We start from the raw sequence: 7646 nt of genomic DNA on the forward strand, positions 1-7646 counted from the left end.
ATCATATCGTCATATTTTCTGAGCAGGGAACATTCTCCAGCACATAAGTGTTTTTCCTTTGCCTGGATGGTCAGGTAGAAGGCCACTCATAGCACATGCTATCTCACCTGGGACCCTGGTAGCCTGGAGATCATAAATTCCTCCAGCTAGGGCAAGAAACTCAGGAGCACAGTTTCCAGTTCTGTACCTAAGGAGCTTGGAAATCACCATTCTGTCCCAACAACAAGTAAAAAGCAGAATAAACTAAAAAGTAAACAACTCTTCTTGAATATATAAGAGAGGAGAGGACAAGGCAAACCACTGCCCCTAATATTAGAGAGACAGGCAAATGCAGGAAGTCACAGCTTACCTGAGCAAAGACTCTTGAGTGGAAACTGCCATGGGAGCCAGCACCAAGCCAGGAAAACCTGAACTGTAATTAATGATTTAAAGAAAGCTCAATGTGGGCAAGTCTGAGAGTTAATAACTACAGAGGAACCCAGTTTTAAATAAGGCCCCAAACTCTTGTGAATTTTACCCCCAAGAACTTGACCAGGTTATCACAATAAATAGCCAAGAAAAAAATCCCTGGGCTTCCAGCAGGGAGAGGGGAAAGGGAACCATTTTGAAATAAACCAGAGCTCTCTCTTCTTAACAAGGCCTACTGCAGGTGAAACTAATAAACCAGAAACTGACCTGCTAAGGTATTATCAGAGCTTAAATGGCCTGGAAGAAGAGAAATACCCAACGCCAGTCCATCCTGCCCCACCTAGGGGGGAAAAAACCCTAAGAAATACCTGTGCAATTCCAAGTCCAGAGGCATATGCTCCCTAAGAGACAGAGACTCAATCATAGGACTGTAGAATTTTCCCTTTCTCCCCACACCTCACATCACATTACTAAAGACCTATTTAGAGAAGTTCCTTGGTTCATCGTGTCCAGTAATCAAGAAAAAATCACAAGGCATACTAAAAGGCAAAAAAAAAAAAAAAAAATTTTTTTTGGAAGACATAGCAAGCATCCTAGCCAGAGGTAGCAGGGATGTGGCAGGAACCAGAGTAGGATTAATATGGTTCAAAGGGATATTTAGACAGCATGAAAGAATGGATGGACAATGTAAGCAGAGAGATGGAAATCCTAAGAAAGGACGAAAAAGAGAAGCTAGAGATAAAAAAAAACAAACACTAGAACAGAAATGAAGAATACCTTTGGGCTTATTAGTGGATTGGACAAAGCGGGGGAAAGAATCTCTGCGCTTGAGGATATATCAGTAAAAACTACCAAGACAAAAAACAAAGAATAAAGATTGAAAAAAATAGAAGAAAATATCCAAAGGCTGTGGAACAACAACAAAAGATGTAACATACGTGTAACAGGAACATCAGAAAGAGAAGAAAACTGAGAAAGGAACAGAAGAAATATTTGAAACAATAATGACTGAGGGTCAACTGGGGAAATTTCGGACACCAAACCACAGATCCAGGAAACTCAGAGGCCACAAGCAAGATACATGCAGCAAAAAAACAAACAAGCAGGGGCGCCTGGGTGGCTCAGTCAGTTGAGCGGCCGGCTTCAGCTCAGGTCATGATCTCACGGTCTGTGAGTTCGAGCACCGAGTCAGGCTCTGTGCTGACAGCTCAGAGCCTGGAGCCTGTTTCAGACTCTGTGTCTCCCTCTCTCTGACCCTCCCCCGTTCATGCTCTGTCTCTCTCTGTCTCAAAAATAAATAAACGTTAAAAAAAATAAAAAAATAAAAAAAACAAACAAATAACAACTACTACATGTAGGCATGTCGTTTTCAAATGATAGAAAATCAAAAATGAAGGAAAAAATCCTTTAAAAAGCCAAATGGGGGGGGGAATCTTACCTATAGAGGAACAAATATAAAAATTATATTCAGCTTTTCCTCAGAAATCATCTTAAACCAATCACCTACACCAAACATCTGAAAATTCTGAACCCTACAAAATTAGCATTAATAAAGAAATAAAGATTTTCTCAAAAAAAATGGAAGGAATGTGTTGTCAATAGTTCTGCCTTGCAAGAAATGTTAAAGGAAGTTTTTTAGACAGAAGGAGAACGTATATCAGAAACTCAGATCTAGGGGCACCTGGCTGGCTCTTTTGGTTAAGCATCTGGTTCTTGATTTTGGCTCAGGTCATGATCCCACAGTTTGTGGGCTTGAACCCTGCATGGGGCTCCACACTGACAGTGCAGGCCCTGCTTGGGATTCTCTTTCCTTTCCTCGCTGCCAAACCCTGCTCATGCTCTCTCTCTCTCTCTCTCTCCAATAAATAAATAAATAAACTTAAAAACAAAAGAAACTCAGATATACATAAAGAAAGAGCATCAGAGAAGAAATAAGAAACAGTGAAGATAAAATAAAAACTACTATTTTTTTATTCTTTAAAAATTTTTTTATTTATTTTGAGAGAGAGAAAGAAAGAGAGAGAGAGAGAGCTATCAGGGGAGGGGCAGAGAGAGAGGGAGAGAGAGAGAATCCCAAGCAGGCTTCACAATGTCAGTAACAAGCCCAACACAGAGCTTGATGTGGAGCTCAATCTCACAAACCATGAGATCATGACCTGAGCCCAAATCAACAGCCAGATGCTTAACTGACTGAGCCACCCAGGCACCCCTATTTTTCTTATTCTTAATTGACCCAGCCAGATAATTGTTCAAAATATGAATATCAACCATGTATGCTTATGAATATAGCTTATGGGTGCATATATTCTTATGTATGTATGTAAAATAAATGACAACAATGACACAAGGGAAGGGAAGGAGGAATTAGTATTTTGTTGATATAAGGCACTTGTACTACCCAGGAATTAATCTAGGCATAGAACTTAACATCTTCACAAAAATTAACTTAAAATGGATCATAGACTTAATATAAAGCACAAAACAATAAAACTCCTGGATGATCACATTAAAGAGAACCTAGATGACCTTGGACATGGAGATGACTTTTAAATACAAACCAAAGGCACAATCCAAGAAAGAAATAACTGATAAGCTGTACTTCATTAAGATTAAAAGCTTCTGCTCTGTGAACATTATCAAGAGGGGTAACTTTTATTTTTACTTTTTTATTATTATTTTTTGTTTGAGAAAGAGAGAATATGTCAAGCAGGGGAGAGGGCAGAGAGAGAGAACCTCAAGCAAGCCCCATGCTCAGCATAGAGCCCAATGCGGGGCTCAATCTCATGACCTTGGGATCATGACCTGAGCTGAAATCAAGAGTTGGATGCTCAACCAACTGAGCCACCCAGGTGCCCCTATTTTTATTTTTAAAATAATCTCTACACCCAGTGTGGGGCTCGAACTCAAAACCTCAAGATCAAGAGTCACGTGCTTTACTGACTGAGCCAGCGAAGTGCCCCAAAACTTCTGCTCTGTGAAAGGCAATGTGAAAAAAATGAGAAGATAACCCAGAGACTAGGAGTATACCTTTGCAAAAGACACATCTGATAAAGGACTATTACCCAAAATATACAAAGATCTCTTAAAACCTGACAATATGAAAATGAAAGACCTAGTTACAAACAGGCCAAACACCTTAACAGATACCTCAGCAAAGACATAGAGATGGCAAATAAGCATATGAGCTCTTTGCCTCATCTACTGTGAGAATGAAGATCATTCTCAGCAGTCAGATTACTGACATTCCAGAAAATGTCAACATCACTCTGAAAGGATGCACAGTTATTGTGAAAAGCCACAGAAGAACCCTGCAGAAGGACTTCAAAGCACTTCAGTGTAAAACTCTGTCTTCCTGGAAAGAAAAAGAAGAGGTTCTAGGTTGACAAATGGTGGGGAAATAGAAAGGAACTGGCTACTTTTCACACTTTCTGTAGCCATGTACAGAACGTGATCAAGGGTGTTCTATTTGGCTTTCGTTATAAGATGAGGTCTATGTATGCTCACTTCTTCCATCAGTGTCATTATTCAGGAGAACAGGTATCTTATTGAAGTCCAAAATTTCCTGGTTGAAGAATACATCTGCAGGGATTGGATGAGACCAGGCATTGCTTGTTCAGTGTCTTGTGCCCAAAAAGATGAGTTAATTGTAGAAGGAAATGACATTGAACTTGTATCAAATTCAGCTGCTTTGATTCACCAAGCCACAACAGTTGAAAACAAGAATATCAGAAAATTTTGGGATGGATCTATGTCTCTGAAAAAAGAATGGCTCAGCAGGCTGATGAATAATTTCTAAGTTGTCCAGGAACAGAAACAAAATGGTAGATGATTCTTTTTTTTTTTTTAGTTTATTTATTTATTTTGAGAGGGAGAGTGTGAGCAGGGGAGAGGCAGAGAGAGAATCTCAAGCAGGCCCTGCACTGTCAGCACAGAGCCCGACATAGGGCTTGAACTCAGGAACCAAGAGATCATGACCTGAGCCTAAACCAAGAGTTGACCGTTTAACCGACTGAGCCACCCAGACACCCCAGTAGATGATTCCTAAGGCTTATTAGTGATATTTTAAAGATACAATAAAAGCCCTGTATTTTTTTTTAAAAAAAGCATATGAAAAGATGCTCCACATCATATGTCATCAGGGGAATGCACATTAAAAGCACAGTGAGATCCTACCACATACACCTATCTAGATTGGACAAAATCCACAACACTGACAACACTAAATGCTGGTGTATACAACAGGAACTCTCAGACATTGCTGGTGGGAAAGCAAATAATGTAGAGTCACTTTGGAACACGGTTTGGTAGTTTCCTACAAAACTAAACATACTCTTCCCACATGATCCAGCAATCAGGCTCCTTGACATTTACCCAAAAGAATTGAGAACGCATGTCCACATAAAAACCTACACATGAATGTTTATGGCTCCTTTTCTCAGAATTGCCAAAACTTAGAAGCAACCAAGATGTCCTTCAGTAGGTAAATAGATAAATAAACTGAGGTCCATCTAGACAATACAGTATTATTCAGTGCTAAGAGAGAACGAATCATTGAGCCATACAAAGACATAAAGGAAATGTAAATGCATACCACTAAGTACAAGAAGCCAATCTGAAAGGCTATATACTACATGATTCCAACTATGTGACATTCTAGAATAGCAAAACTATGAATATGGTTATTTCCAGGGGTTAGTTAGGAGAAAGGGATGAAAAGGTGGACCACAGAGGATTTACAGGGCAATGAAAACACTCTATATATTATATATTATATATATTATATATTATATATTATATAGATTATATATATATATATATATATTATAAACACTCTATATATTATATAAAGTGTCATTATATATTTGTGGAAACCCATAGAATGTACAATGCCAAGAGTGAACCCAAATGGATGATTACCAGAGGGCATGAGGGAAGGGGCAAATGGGTGAAAAAGAGTGGGAGATACAAGCTCCCAGTTATGAAATGAGTACATCATGGGAATAAAAGGTATAGCATAGGTATTGTAATTGGTATTGTAATATGGTATTGTAATAGGGTTGTACCATAACAGGTGTTAGCTACACTTGTTATGAGCATACCATAACATATAGAGAAGTTGAATCACTATGCTGTACCCCTGAAACTAATGTAATATTGTGTGTCAAATGTTCATAAAAAAAAAGTGAGCCCTAATGTAAACGATAGACTTTGAATGATTACGATGTGTCAGTGCAGGTTCATCCATTGTAACAAGAATGCCAATCTGGTGGGGGATGTTGATAATGGCAGAAGCTTTGCATGTATGGGAGACAGAAAATCTTTGTACCTTCCTCTAAATGTTGCTCTGAACCTAAAATTACTCTAAGAAAGGAAAGTCTTGAAAGAAACCCAGGAGCTGGCTGAAGTCTCCTGGACACACAACAGCATTGCCGCCAGGGGCACATTATGGGGATGACCCTGGGTTGAGTGGGAGAGGTCAGTTACTCAGGCCCGTGCTTGAGGCAGGCACTAAGGCAAAGAAGAGGGGACAAAACACAGAGAATACGGAAGTAGGAAGAAGGAAGCCCATCAGTTCAAAAAGAGTTTCTAAACTGGAAGAACTAACAAGAGGACAAATTGGGGAGAAGAAAAGCTAAGGGTTAAATGGAAGTCAGAGCTAGGTGCTGGGGCTTGTCTGGTTCTATCTGGACCTCAGAAGTACAGAGTGCCGGCCTGAGTGTGCCGGTCCCATGTGGTTCCTGGGTGCCACCTCTCCCTCGAGACAGCTAGATGTGTCCCTGAAAAGGGAGGAGAACAGCAAACATACCAAATTCCATCCTGGAATATACTTTTGGAATTTTATTTCGTTCTCCAAAAACCTGTCAGACAATGCCCACTTCAGTGATGTCATCAAATGATTTCTTCAATAGGAAAAATCATAACCGCAAGATTACAAAGACCATTATAGAAAACTTGGACAAGTTGTACACATAGAAAACTGTTACTAGGGTCTTACACATAGCCAGCATTTGCTAATGTCCAGTAGGCACTGACCTTCCCGCACTGAGCGGTTTCTGTGATTGTAGCAGATGGAAGAGTTGCAAACTCAAGGCTAAGTGTATCCATGGACTGACTTCCTTCTGGCCCCGAATTGACTGACTTAGCAATATAATGTGTGGTAACAATGTGCAAACATGTTATAAATCTTCATATATTCGGCATTTGACTCTATTACTGTGGGCCTTCTGGAAATGGGGATTACTTCCCTGTTAGGCAGTCTTGATGTGGTTTTTGCTTTCCTTAGCTTGTTCGTGTGAACTTGTGCGTTTTTATGATGTTAGTACAAACAAGTATATTGATAGGCACTAAGCACCATGTTAATTGTTAACCCAGCCTGGAAAAGTTTCGTAATTTTCTTTGATCTAACAGACATTTCTTTCAATAGAAAAATAAAAGTTAGAAGTAAAAAGCATTATGTGTTAAGATTAGTTGAGAAAGAACATTCAGTTGGGAGCTTTCATTAAATTAATTTTAATTAAGGGGCGCCTGGGTGGCTCAGTGGGTTGAGGGTCCAACTTTGGCTCAGATCATGAACTCGCGTTTCGTGGGTTGAAGCCCCGCGTTGGGCTCTGTGCTGACAGCCCAGAGCCTGGAGCCTGCTTCAGATTCTGTGCCTCCCTCCCTCTCTGCCCCTCCCCTGCTCACACTCTGTCTCTCTCTTTCTCAAAAATAAAGATTAAAAAAATTTTTTTAATTAATTTTAATTAAATACTACTGTTTTGAAATCCAAAACCAGGACCAGAAATTTTGCAGAGGCCAAGGGGCTGTACACAAGGAGAGCTGTGCCCTGAAAGTTGAATAATGACTTAAGATTCCCCAAAATACTGAGCTGCTTTATTTACCTCGCTAACAAATACTGAAGAAAATTAAGATGGAACCTATTTTTCTTCTAAAATTGGATGGCTCCTCAGTAAATCAGGAAAGAAACCTGTGATGCATGGTCAGGGAACAATGAGGCAAGGACAGATGTACTGATTGAACAGCTACTTTGTGCTGGGGGTTTCGGCAGGTTCTGAGGGAAGTGCAGTGGAGAGAGAGGGTTAGGTTAGGGAGATGGGACAGGCAGTTCTCTGATATCCAAAACTGCCTGGGCACCTCCATGGCTGAACTTTCTGGGTTCATCACTTCCTTCCCTACTTCTCTGGTTTCAGTAAAGCTCTGTTGCTTGGAAACTCACACAGAAGGTGAGGTGGGAGTGT

At 40.1% G+C, this 7646-nt stretch overlaps 1 pseudogene; it reads left to right on the forward strand.

Annotated features, from left to right (window-relative positions):
- The first annotated feature begins 3617 nt into the window (after window positions 1-3617).
- LOC123600015 lies at window positions 3618-4270 on the forward strand (annotated as a pseudogene).
- Window positions 4271-7646: the final 3376 nt, after the last annotated feature.

The sequence above is a fragment of the Leopardus geoffroyi genome, chromosome C1 (genome assembly GCF_018350155.1).
Source record: "Leopardus geoffroyi isolate Oge1 chromosome C1, O.geoffroyi_Oge1_pat1.0, whole genome shotgun sequence".
Lineage (NCBI taxonomy): Eukaryota > Metazoa > Chordata > Mammalia > Carnivora > Felidae > Leopardus > Leopardus geoffroyi.